A 14,613-nucleotide genomic window follows, 5' to 3' on the forward strand; every position below is an offset into this window, starting at 1 on the left:
AGTAATATGGTAATGTTAATGGGATATAATATGTGGGTGGTAGTAATTTTTGCAATATATAACCATGGGATATCTTTTTATTTGTCTTTTTTCAATTTCTTTCACCAATGTCTTACAGCTTTCATTGTACAGGTCTTTCATCTCCCCAGTTAAATTTATTTCTAAATTCTTTTCGATGCAATTGCAAATTGGACTGTTTCCTTAATTTTTTTCTGATAGTGTACAGAAATGCAACACATTTTTGTATATTTTGTATCCTGTAACTTTACCGAACTTATTAGTTCTAACAATTATTGGTGAAATCTTTAAGGTTTACTGTATATAATATCGTGTCATCTGCAAATAATGACAATTTGACTTTTTTTATTTGAATGCTTTTTATTTATTTTTCTTACTTAATTGCTATGGCTAAGACTTCCAATACTATGTTGAATAAAAGTGGTGAGAATGACCATCCTTGTCTTCTTCCTTATCTTAGAGAAAAAACTTTCAGATTTTCATTATTTAGCATGATTTTAGCTGTGGGCTTATCATATATGGTCTATATAATATGTTGAAGTTCCCTTTGTATATAGTCCTTCAGTTTTTATCGTAAATTGATGTTAAATTTTTTTCACCTGCTTTTTCTGCACCTATTGAGATGATCATATGGTTTTTATCCTTCTTTTTTTTAATGTGTTATCTTACATTGATATGTCTTATTGTTTATGTTACATTAACCAAAGTACATTTTGATTGGCTTATCTAAACTTGATTAATGATATCCAGGAATTATTATGTCCAATATAAGGTGCATACTCATGTCACCATAGCTTCCACCAAACTTATCAATGGCTATGATCACAAAATGGATATCTGCTCTGACTGAAATAAATTGTAATACATTTGCTCATAAAGTTTGTCAATATTTTTCTATTACTGTTTAGTTGTTTTAACTGCCGTTTAATTGTTTTTTTAAGTTGTTAGGTGCATATTATTTGTTTTGACAATTCCTTAATCTGTCTCTTTCAACCTGTTTCTTGATGTTTTAGATTAATACTTCCAATGCCAACTTGACCTATTCATATAAATACCCTAAAGAACCCACTGCAAAATCATATTCTAAATTGATACAATAGTTTGGGTTTTAAAAAGAGAAGTCTGATTATAGTTTGCAGGGAGGATTTCAGAACAAAATGTATAAGAAGTAAGAAGAACTCATTAATCTCTCCCAGGATGTGAATGAATTTTGAAGCCATCTTTTGGAGCACAGTCAAAAAAAAAAAAAAAGCTTTGAGGCAAAAAGTAGAAAGTTCACTTTTGATATGCAGATTTTGAAGTGTTAGAATGTTTTTAGGTGTGGATGACTTTGCTTCTACCTCATTATAGTGTGAATTCTATATGTACAGTGAACAATAGTGGTTTTTATTATAATAGTTGGTTCATTTAATCTTCTCGGGGCACATCATTCTAGTTAACATGATCTTGCCTTATCAAAAAAGCGGCTTAAGTAAATATTAAGTGAAGATATATTTGGGTAAGAGGAAATGGTTTAAGATGTTCTTTCCCATTTGAGTCCTTGCAGTACATTTTAACAGAAGTATAGACATGTACAATCATGGAAAACACCTCTGAACAGCTTGTCAGTTTTTGAGAAAACTTAATATTAGAGAGTGAGAATTTCAAGGAGTAAGTATTTAGGGAAGACTTAGATTTATAATTTAGAAAAATTAGAAACACAGTATACTACACCAGGGCTTCAGGATATAAAATAGAGAGCCAGAGATTATATATTAGTTACCATACCTAAAACTTTATATTTTGTTATTTTTGCTAACATTTCTTTTCTGACCCCGTATCAATTTTCATAAAAACATTATAGTATTATGGAAACATTAATTTATTAGAGATCTTGCCAGTTTTCTAGCAGCTCAATATATCCCAGCAGTACTGAAACAAATTGGTCCATCTATATTTCTAATCCCGACATTAAACATAAATACATCCACACTTCGATAAGAACCTGTCAGAAAACAGAATCTATTGTTGGTAGAATTCTATCTATAATTATATTTTTCTTGATGTTAATATTTATCAAAAGCTATTTTGCCATTTGGAGATGAGCACCTTCCATTAAATAGGATATAGTGGCTATATAAGACCTCAGTATGGTCACATAGAATGGAATTTTGAGAGTTAATTCTCTTCATTAAAAATACAGTTTGCTAAACTCAGAAGAGAAAGGGGGGTGCAATTAATGGGCAGAAACATTACTAACTATTAATGTAATAAGCAGAACAAGGATTAAACTAAACAGACTCACGGAAGCAAAAATATTACTTACTAGAAAAGTATTTATTGAATGCCTACTCTTTGCAAAACTCTTTGACAGACATTTGGGATACAGTGGTAAACAAGATTGTTCTCTTGCTATCATGGAACAAGATGTTTTAATAGCTTCACTGAGAGAAAAAAATGAACTGGTTTTTCCAGTCCTTACCTAATTCTCTGTCATCTTTCACCTAAACAGACCTCTGCCACCAGCGAACTAGAAAAACAGAAACACAAAGTCAAAGTCAGTAAAAATCTAGAGTAAATGAGACAGGGAAACAGATACAAGGGTAAAGTTCTGGGTTTTGCTTGCAATACTCCGGGAGTCTACAAAGACTTGTTTACACTTAAAGAGCTTACAGGATATACTTCCTCAACCACTCAAAACTATGAAAATATAATTATCAAAAGTAAAATTTTACCCTCAAGTTAATATAAAATAAACATACATCATATGTTTTATATAACCCATTATTTATTAATGAAGGCTTTGGTGAAACACCATGTACAACTCTATGACGAAATCACATTGATTCTTTAGGAAGTAGTTGTGAGAAACAATTCCCAGATGAGGTTATTTCCCTCCCCACAATCCTAGTGAGGAGGACAGATCATTGTGATATAGTTATCCCTTTTTATTCTGCCACGCTATTATGCTTGAAAAACAGTAGTTTTTAAAACTTTAATGCAAACATAAAATGAGCCAATATACGATCTTATTTAACCCAGTAATTAATGAGGGGGAAATTAAGTCATTATAATTGGTTCAACAGATATCAGAGAAGCTAAATTATTTATAGTCAATTTAACAAAGAAATATTAGTATAGCATTGCTGGGTTAGATATAAAACTGGTTAATGCTCAACAGGCCATAAATCTTCAGAGCAATCTGTTCCACCAGATGGAATTTCTTTGTGTCAGTACAGTAGGAAAGTCTACAAGAAGAAATTTTACTTAGTCTGAAAACTATAAATCAATCATACAAAGTAAGATCAAGTATGTATATTACTTTAGACTACTATTGTGTATTTTTTGGTCATCATTGTATACCAAAAGGACTTGGCCCCAGAATGTTTGCCTTATTTTGCCACATTTAAGAATAATGATTTTTTATAACCTTTGTCACATGGATAATATTTCCAGATCTCCTGGCAGTATGAAAAACTTAACTATTTGAATGATTTCATAACCCCCTTTCTCTTCGTTTGAGGTATGAGGAAAACCTTTCTCTCTCTCTTTCTCCTTTTCTCCTCTCCTTCTCTCCCTCTCTCCCTCTCTCCCTCTCCCTCTCCCTTTCCCTTTCCATCTTGATCTTGAGGAAAAAATATATTCTGCTGACAGTACTTTCTGACGAAATCTTCCCTTGCAAAGTTCAATCCCATCATTTTATACTCTGGACATAGATGATCACTAACATGGGCAGAATTTATCTGTAAAAAGTGTAAAGGGTCAATTACCTTTCTTCTGGATGAGGGGATATTTGTAATCTTTTGTAAATTCTTTGACTTTGGGGTTCAGGCAAAACAGTAATGGGGAGAGTCCATATTAACATTCTGTTTTACCTTCACAAATTTCACTTTATAAGATTCATCACTAATGTTTTGAAAACTGCCTATAACTATAGTTATTGTATAATTAGTTCAATTTGGAGAGCTACATATCTCCTGTTATCTCTAAATTCTGAGCCCACTCGGCCCTTGCCTGTAATTTGATCTAAATAAAAGTTTTAATGTGTACATTAAACAGAAAACTTATTTCCTGGCTCAGATCTAAGCTGAAAAGGTAATCCCTGTAGCTCTGTTTCTCAAATGACCGTGAGCATGCGTGTGGTTTCAATCTCATCTCAAGCACTCAGTAGAAATATAAATGATTGTGTCTCTACCCAGTTTTTTCAATCCTTATCTTGGGAGACTCTGTTGAGAGTCTGTACTTTTCATACTCTCCATAGATGATTACAGTACCCAACCAGGCTTTTAAGGAATGATTTGTTGTTTAATGTTCATGGTTTTGATACTTCCTGCATATCCAAATGGAACATCACATCTTGAAACAGTAGCTGGTTAGTTTACTACTTAATCATTTCAAGTAAATGTTCATTTGGCTCTTCCCCTTCTCCCTACTTATATAAAATAGAAAAACTAGGACAAAATTCAAAATGTCAAAGTCAGTTATAAATGCTACTACTCAAATAAACATATAGTCATTTTATTTCAGCATTTTAGTATTGTTCATTTGGCTCTTCCCCTTCTCCCTACTTATATAAAATAGAAAAACTAGGACAAAATTCAAAATGTCAAAGTCAGTTATAAATGCTACTACTCAAATAAACATATAGTCATTTTATTTCAGCATTTTAGTATTGTTTTTAATATTTTAAAAATAATGGAGTGTTTCACATTTACTATGGACACAGTTAAATACATTGGAAATACCCTTGTTTACATTCAGGCCATTATTATCAGTAGATAAAATGATAGCCTTGTGAAATATCTGCATTTGGAAATCTACCTCTAAAATATGTCAGAAGCTTTTTGAGTAATAAAGCACAGATAAGAGAGTGATGCTCCTTAGATGATGGGATAATGCTCTGGGTGGTTTAATAGAACTGTCAGTTATCTGTTGTGGCCTCCAGGTCTTGACAGTGGGATGTGGCTCTTGGCCTCATATTTTCATATATTTTAATGGCAGGCTGGCACTCTAGTATGAAATTATTTTCAGTTTATTCCATATGGCTACAAAATCTGGTTATATGACACAACTGGCATATAACTGGAAAAATTTGAGTTTTAGAGAAGTAACACAGTGACAATTTCTAAAGTTCTGGCTACCAGAGAGACACCTAAGATCTTAACATATCTACTTTTTGAGACTTTTCTCTTACCTTTTCCTTCCCTGGACATCACGCCTAGATGTGCACACATCTTTACCCTTCTGAATGTGCCATTCTTTTTGCCTTTGTGGTATTTCGTTTATTGGTCCATCTGGGGGAATCAACTTGACCCCCAATTTCACATGACCAATTCCCATTCAACTTTAAGGTTCAATTTAGAGGACAACTCACTCCACATGGCTTCAGTCATTATTTCCTTTCTTCATAAAAGGTACACTTGCATGAACTACCATAAAAGCCTATACTCTAATCTGCCATAGAGTTCATGACATACTGAAATTATTTACTTGCCTGTCATCTTTACTAGGCAAAATATTCCTTGGACATTTTATCTCTTTCATTGTGATCACCTAATTAGAAGCTTGTAACTTTGTAGGCATTCAAATAAAGATTGATAATTTAGTTATCCTTATTCTGCATGGGTGTATCCAAGCCTGTTGATAATATTCTTACTTTTGAAATGTAGAAATAAGAGATATTATAAGGATTGTATCCTAAAGAAAATTTGTTAACAAAATTTTCCATGTGATGTTATGGTATTTTCCCATTGCCTTAAGTAATATCTTCAGTTACATATATTATATGGATTTTCATTTTAGGTTGCTTTTCATATAATTGTGTCAGCACTCTGATACACAAATTTCCAGTAACTTTTTCTGAAGTCTGTGAAGATGCATCAGTGGTCCTTGACATTAAAAAATAAGTATATATTGATTTATAATATTTTACAAATTTTATCAAATAATCATTATAGTGTGTATATATTTATTCTATGTAAAATATGTAAATATGGATAAGAAGCTCATAAGTATTGGCTTTTATTTGTTAGTTGGCCAAGAATTACAATTTTTTTATAAAATTTCTTAGAACCACAGAACATCTGAACAAACATGTATCTGAACGTGTACTGGTTTAAAGGATTTACCAAATTTTATTCTTTTTTAAGTTCCTTGAATTATGAAATTTGAATTAGCCATTAATGATGCCAAACAGCATTCTAAAAATATCATACTGTTTTAGAATTAGGAAGTATAATACTAAGGAATTTTGAATATATACCAGCAAAGGTTTAATATTAATTTGATCATCAATGATTTTATGACTGTGAAATGAACATATTTTAGCATGTTCTACATTCCTTATTATAAAAACCTTAAGTGTTCAAATAAAACATTAGGTGTTCAATTTATATTTTTATAATATGTTGATGATAAATAATGGTTTGTTTTGTTTAATGACATTGTCTGATTACTGATTTGGTATATTTTTCAGTGTTTTCTTTTTTGGTTTTTTAATTAGAATATTGTTCTGAGAGCAAATATATCATGGAAAATCTGTGATTATAATGTCCAGAGTGAGATCATTTTCTATGCCATTTTGACTAGTGGAAATCAATGGTGTATGATGAACTTTAACTTAGCTCTACCCAGATAATACAAAATCGATATTTTATTCTAAGTTGGAAATGACAAATATCAAGTTATAATTCAAGGTTTTATGTAGGTTACTATACTCATAATAAAATAATTTTTCATAATAATATAATGGGAAACTTAGTTGCATTTTCTCTTTATCTTTTTTAAATTTAAATATAGATATAAAATGTTATATTAGTTTCAGGTATATAATGTATTGATTTGACACTTCTATACATTATTCGGTGTTCACCATAAGTGTAGCAACCATCTGTCACCATACGATGTTATTAAATATTATTGACTATATTCTCTATGTTGTACTTATCATCTCTTATTTTGTTGTGACTTATTTTATAACTAAAAGTACATTTTAATCCCCTTTATCTATTTCACTCATCCCCCTTCCCATCTCCCCTCTGGCAAACCTTCTGGTTTCTTTCTTTATATAAGCATCTGCTTCTGGCTTTTGTTTCATTTGTTGGTTGTTTTGTTGTTGTTTTTTTTATATTCCATATAAAAAAATGTATATATGTTATATATATATATATATGTATATATATAACATATATATAATATATGTTATATATATACATATATATATATATATATATATATATATATATATATATATATTCATTCCTTGGGTAAATATGCAGTAATGCAATGAATGGATCAAATGGTATTCCTTTTTTAATTTTTGAGAAGCCTCTATATTGTTTTCCAGAGTGGATGTACCAATTTACATTCCCACCAACAGTACACAAGGGTTCCCTTTTTATCTTCCCCCAAATTATTATTTCTTATATATATTTTTATAATACCTATTCAGATTGGTGTGAGGTAATATCTCCATGTGGTTTTGATTTGTATTTCCCTGATAATTAGTGGTGTTGAGCATCTTTTCATATATCTGTTGGCCATCTGTCTGTCTTCTTTGGAAAAATACCTATTCCGTTCCTCTGCCCATTTTTTTTAAAGCTTATTTATTTTTAAAGAGACAGAGATAGCATGAGTTGGGGGGTGGGCATAGAGAGAGGGAAAGTGAGAATCCCAAGCAGGCTCTGTGCTGCCAGCAAAGAGCCTGATGTGGGGCTTCGACTCATGAAACCATGAGATCATGATCTGAGCAAAAACCGAGAGCTGGACACTTAACCAACTGAGTTACCCAGGTGTCCATCCTCTGCCCATTTTTAATTGGATTGTTTGTTGTTTTGGTGTTGACTTGTATAATTTTTTTTATATATTTTAGATATTAACCCCTTATTGGATATATCATTTGCAAATATCTTCTCCCATTCAGTGGGTTGTCTTTTGTTCTGTTGGTGATTTCCTCTGCTGTGCAAACATTTTGGGTGTAGTTCTGATAGTTCATTTTCACTTTTGTTTCCATCGCCTGAGGAGGCATATTCATAAACATGTTGCTAAAGGCAATGTCCAAAAGATTACTATTTTTTCTTTAAGGGGTTCAATAGTTTCAGGTCTCACATTTAGGTCAGAATAATCCATTTGAGTTTATTTTTGTATATGGTGTAAGAAAGTGGTCCAGTTTCCCCAACATCACTGTTAAAAAGACTGTCTCTTCCCCGTTGTATATTCTTGCCTCCTTTGTCATACAATAATTGACCATATAAGTGTGGGTATATTTCTGTCTATCCTGTTCTAGTGATCTATGTGTTTATTTTTATACCAGTACCATAATGATTCGATTACTCTAGATTTGTAGTATTTCATAAAATCTGGAATTGTGATAATTCCAGCTTTGTTCTTTCTCAGGATTGCTTTGCTATTTGAGGTCTTCTGTGGTTCCATACAAATTTTAGAATTTGCTCTAACTTTAAAAAAATGTAATGGGTATTTTGATAGGGATTGCATTGAATTTGTAGATTGCTTTGGGTAGTATGAACATTTTAATATTAATTCTTGCAATCTGTGAGCATGGTATATGTTTTCATTTATTTGTGTTGTCTTCAATTTCTTCATCAGTGTTTTATAATTTTCAGAGTATGGGTATTTCACATCCTTCGTTAAATTTATTTCTAGGTATTTTATTTTTGATACAATCATAAATGAGATTGTTTTCTTACTTTCCCTTTCTGCTATATCATTATTAGTGTGTAGAAATGCAACAGATATCTCTATATAAAGTTTGAATCCTGAAAATTTACTGAATTTATTTATTTGATAGTATGTTGTTTTTTTTTTAGGTGGGAGCAGAGTTTAGGGTTTTCTATATATAGTATCATGTCATCTGCAGATAGTGACAGTTTTGCTTCTTTCTTACCAGTTTGGATGCCTTTCATTTGTCTGATTACTATAGCTAGGACTTCCACTACTATGTTGAATAAAAGTGGAAGAGGAAATTCTTTTTCACCATTGAGTATGAGGTTACTCATCATATATATATATGGCATTTAGTATATTGGGCTATGTTTGCTCTAAACCCCCTTAGAGTTTTTATCATGAACAAATGTTATATTTTGTCAAATGCTTTTTCTGCATCTATTAAGATATTCATACAGTGTTTATCCCTTTCTTAATAATGTGATGCATCACATTGATTGATTTTCAAATATTAAAATACCCATGCATCCCTGGAACAAGTCGCACTTGATCATAATGAATGATTTTTTAATGTATTGTTGAATTTGGTTTGCTAATATTTTATCGAGAATTTTTGCATCTATGTCAATCAGAGATTGGCCAGTAGTTTGTTCTGTTTTTCTGGGTAGTTTGCTGTTTGGTTTTGATATCCCGGTAATGCTGGCCTATAGAATAAATTTGGGAATTTTCTTTCCTCTTATGTTTTTTGGAATAGTTTAGAAAGAAGGGGCATTAACTCTTTAAATGTTTGGTAAAATTCAAGTGTGAAGCCATTTGGTCCTGGGCTTTGCTTAGTGGAGTGTTTCAATTACTGATTCAATTTCATTACTAGTAATCAGTCTATTTAAATTTTCCACTTCTTTCTGATTTAGTTTTGGAAGAGTGTATATTTCAAGGAATTTTTCCATTTCTTCTAGATTGTCTAATTTGTTGGCAGATAAATTTCATAATATTCTCTGTGTATTCTGTGGCATCAGTTCTTATTTCTCTTCCTTCATTTCCGATTTTATTTGAATTCTCTGTCTTCTTCATGAGCCTTCCAAAATTTTTATTACTTTTTTTATCCTTCAAAGAACCAGCTCCTGGTTTCACTGATTTTTTTAAAAGTCTCTTCCATTTATCTCTGCTGACATCTTTATTATTCCCTTACTTCTACTAGCTTTAATATTTGTTTGTTCCTCTTTTTCTAACTCCTCTAGGTGTAAGATTAAGTTGTTTGAGATTTTTTTTTTATTTCTCAAGGAAGGCCTATAATGCCATAATCTTCCCTCCTAGAACTGCTTTCACTGTATCCCAAATACTTTGGACTGTTCTCCTTTCATTTCATTTGTATTTCTTTCTTGTTTTCCTCTTTGATATTTTGGTTGACCCATTCATTGTTTAGTAGCATGTTGTTTAGCCTCAATGTATTTGTGGTTTTATCTAGATTTTTTATTGTAATTGAAATTTAGTTTTATACCTTTGTGGTAGGGAGAGGTGCTTGACACAGTATCAGTCTTCTTAAATTTACTGAGACTTATTTTGTAGCCTAACATGTAATCTGTCCTGGAGCACTTGAAAAGAATATATATTCTGCTGTTTGGGAATGGACTGTTCAATATATATCTGTTAGATCCATCTGGTATAATGTGTCATTCAAAACCACAGTCTCCTGGTTGTTTTGTCTGGATAATCTATCTGTTGTTATAAGTGAGGAGTTAAAGTCCCTATTATTAATGTGTTACTGCTAATTTTTCCCTTTATAGTTGTTAATATTTTCTTTATGTACTTAGGTGCTCCAATGTTGGCTGCATAGATATTTACAATTAACACATTCTCTTGTTGGATTCATCACTTTATCAGTATGTAATGGTCTTCTTTTCTCTCACTCCAGCCTTCGTTTTAAAGCTTATTTTATCTTATTTTTTATTTTACTTTTTATTTTTTTTAAATTTACATCCAAATTAGCATATAGTGAAACAATGATTTCAGGAGTAGATTCCTTAATGCCCCTTACCCATTTAGTCCATCCGCCCCCCCACAACCCTCAGTTTGTTCTCCATATTCATGAGTCTCTTCTGTTTTGTCTCCCTCCCTATTTTTATATTATTTTTGTTCCCCTTCCCTTATGTTCATCTGCTTTGTCTCTTAAAGTCCTCATATGAGTGAAGTTATATGATTTTTGTCTTTCTCTGAGTAATTTCACTTAGCATAATACCCTCCCGTTCCATCCATGTAGTTGCAAATGGCAAGATTTCATTCTTTTTGATTGCCGAGTAATACTCCATTGTATATATATATACCACATTTTCTTTATCCATTCATCCACCTAAATATTGCTACACTGGCTTTTTTTTTTAATTGGTTCCATTTTCACAGAATATGTTTGTCCACCCCTTCACTTTCAATCTGTGTGTATTCTTAGGTCTGAAGAGAGTCTCTTCTAGGCAGCAAATAGATGGGCCTTCTTTCTTTACCAGTGCCCCTGGTCACCAGCACCAGGCATCCAGGGTGTCTCCTGGGTGAGCTGTCTGTACTCTACTGTTGTGATTGAGTCATGTTTATCCTCAGTTCAGTTGGCTGCTCTGACCCAGTTTTCCTGCTGTGTATGCACTGACTGGACTGGGTTTGGTTACTGTGTTGAGAGGCCCAAGACCACTGCAGGCTCTTTGTGAGAGAGGCCAGGAGTCAGACTAGGTGTCTACAATAAGCCTTTCTGCCACAGCTGTAGGCAGCAGAAGGGCAAATCTTGCTCCTTCTGTAGCCAGCTATAAGACCTGGCTGCAGGAACGGCCGGGGCACTGGTGTGTGGGCTTATTTCCCCCCTCCGCAGACAGGAGTCACTTTAAGGTGGTGGAGGTTCCTGCAGGGACTGCTTGCAGGGTGTGGTAGGGTAGAAGCCACTCCAGAGGGAGCCTGCTGAGGCTGGCGGGTTGGATGAGGGGAGGCTGAGGGGCAACGTGAGGGTGGGGCATGTAGTACTAGCAAGAGAGATAGAATGTTAGGTCTGGTTGCTGCTGTCTATACTGAGGGAGGGGAAGGGAAAGGGCATCTGCCAGCACTCTTGTTCCTGTAAAAATCTGAAGATCCCTGTCCTTGTAGCTCACATTCTGAAATTAGTAAATAAATCTCCTTCACATATACCCTACATAGTTTTCAAAAAAAGTAATTTGCTACTGATGGTCATTCAAGTCAATTCCAAACTTTGGCTATTATGAAAAAATTCTGTGCATACATTTCCGTGTTTTCCTATTTTTTCTGTGAATATCCAGGATGAATTTCTAGAAGTTACATTATTGAATCTAAGGGGCGCCTGGGTGGCTCAGTTGGTTGAGCAACCGACTTCGGCTCAGGTCATGATCTGGCAGTTTGTGAGTTCGAGCCCCGCGTCGGGTTCTGTGCTGACATCTCAGAGCCTGGAGCCTGCTTCAGATTCTGTGTCTCCCTCTCTCTCTACCCCACCCCTGCTCATGCTCTGTGTCTCTCTGTTTCTCAATAATAAATAAATAAACATTTAAAAAATTAAAATAAAATAAAATAATGTACATTTTACATTTTGATTGACATTGTCATATTTCTTTCCAAAAACATAATACCAAATACTGAATGTATAATATACAACATACATGGTGTGTTGCATTTATGACTTCTTTTACAAATCATCTGTAATTATTTATCTTTGACATACACAAGGAAGAGGAGAACCATGTTTTATCCTGAATAGTTATGATAAAAACAGTTGAAATGTCCAATTTTTTGCCACTAATTTATGATTCAAATATAATTATAAAGTCTAACATGAATTTGGTTCTATTCTTTTTTGTTAATTCCATTGTATTTAGGTTCCTATTCCCTTTCTGGTGTCAAATATTTAGCTACATTTTTTAAGAATGTAAGATTAGAAAATTCTTACAGTTAAAATATTTCCTTACCTCCTCTCAATTTTCCATTTTCAATCTCTCAATTATTGTTAATTATATTTTGTTCTTCTGTTAACATAGCTTACTTTATCTTTAATGTTTATCATTTTATTTTTTTTTAAATTTTTTTTCAACGTTTTTATTTATTTATGGGACAGACAGAGACAGAGCATGAACGGGGGAGGGGCAGAGAGAGAGGGAGACACAGAATCGGAAACAGGCTCCAGGCTCCGAGCCATCAGCCCAGAGCCTGACGCGGGGCTCGAACTCCCGGACCACGAGATCGTGACCTGGTTGAAGTCGGACGCTTAACCGACTGCGCCACCCAGGCGCCCCAATGTTTATCATTTTAAATAAGACATTAAAATTTTCCCGCAGTTATCAGTTTGACTATATAATTTGTCACATCATTAGGAAAAAATACAGAAATTGACATGCTATCATTTTCTGTCACCTCTTTCTCTACACTTTTTAAAATATAATTTTTACTTTGTCTCTATAACATCTTTGTGGTAAACTGTGTGAAATTGGTATTTTTGTAGATGCAACATTTTTTTTTTTTTTTCAACGTTTATTTATTTTTGGGACAGAGAGAGACAGAGCATGAACGGGGGAGGGGCAGAGAGAGAGGGAGACACAGAATCGGAAACAGGCTCCAGGTTCTGAGCCATCAGCCCAGAGCCCGACGCGGGGCTCGAACTCACGGACCGCGAGATCGTGACCTGGCTGAAGTCGGACGCTTAACCGACTGCGCCACCCAGGCGCCCCGAGATGCAACATTTTTTATATCACCTATCCTGTATGAGTCAATCTGTTATATTCTGTTATTCATAATTCACAAAACTCTTTAGCTTTAGTTCTATATTTAGATATATTCTGTATTAAAAATGCAACACTGTTACTATAGATTTTCACTTATTTATTGTTGACCTCACTGCTAAAGCCTTATGATAGTGATATTTCCTGAGTTCATGTAGCGATCACAATTATTGGGTTTTCATCATACCATCGATCCTAAGAATTTTGACAATTATAATGTTCCTAGATTTTTGCACAATTTTGCATTATGTAAGTGTATATTTATTGTGATATAATTTAAATACATAAAATCCACCACTTTAAAGTGAAAACTTGAGTGGTTTTTAGTATATGGCCAAGGTTGTACAACCATCACAAGTAATTTTAGAATATTTAATATTCCAAAAAGAAACCCCATTCCAGTTATCAGTTTCTCTCCCCCTTCCCCTTTGCACCCAGGGGGAAAGTATACTTTCTGACTATATGGATCTGCTTAATCTTCTTTCACAGCATAATGATTCCAAGGTCCATTGATGTTGTAGTATGTATCAATTGTTTATTCTTTTTTTATGGGTGAATAATATTCATATATATTTATAAAATGAATTTTATATAAATATATATATGTTTATATACTGTAAGTTCTATTAATATAATTATATATTACATAATTGTATGATTATAGTATAATCTATATGCATATAAAATATATTTATATAATATAATATATATACATATGTATTCATATTAATAGATATTTTTTATCTGTTGATGGACCCTTAGGCTGCTTCAATCTTTTAGCTTTTATGAATATTGTTCTAACATTCATGTATTAATTTCTATTTGAGTACCTGTTTTCAATTTTTAATTGTTATTTGATGTCTATATACCAAGGAGTGAAACATTAAGTTATGTAGCAAGTCTAACTTTTTGTGGAACTACCAAACCACTTTCTGTTTTGACTGAAATCATATTTCCACAAGCAATGCATGAGAGTTCCAATTACTCCACATGTTTGGCAATGCTTCCTGTTTTATATTTGTTTTTACATTATTATACCATTTCCTTTTTGGTTTTTGTGTGTGCAGTGGTAGCACATTATGTATTACTTTGGTTTTTATTTCCTAATGACAATGATGCTGAGTCCCTTTACATGTGCTTATTGGCCATTTGTATATATTCTTTGGAGAAATATCTA

The 14,613-nt window shown here is 33.0% G+C and overlaps 1 long non-coding RNA gene across 3 annotated transcripts in view; it reads right to left on the reverse strand.

Annotated features, from left to right (window-relative positions):
* LOC147584249 (uncharacterized) overlaps positions 1 to 14,613 on the reverse strand; it is a 151,791-nt gene that overhangs the window by 1,663 nt on the left and 135,515 nt on the right. For all 3 annotated transcript variants that reach the window (XR_015255268.1, XR_015255271.1, XR_015255270.1), the window contains one exon: positions 2,480 to 2,527. This is a non-coding gene — a long non-coding RNA (uncharacterized LOC147584249). The remainder of the gene's footprint in view (positions 1 to 2,479; positions 2,528 to 14,613) is intronic.

This window comes from Puma concolor, chromosome A1, assembly GCF_028749965.1.
Source record: "Puma concolor isolate L17-30 chromosome A1, mPumCon1.1.hap2, whole genome shotgun sequence".
NCBI classification, from domain to species: domain Eukaryota; kingdom Metazoa; phylum Chordata; class Mammalia; order Carnivora; family Felidae; genus Puma; species Puma concolor.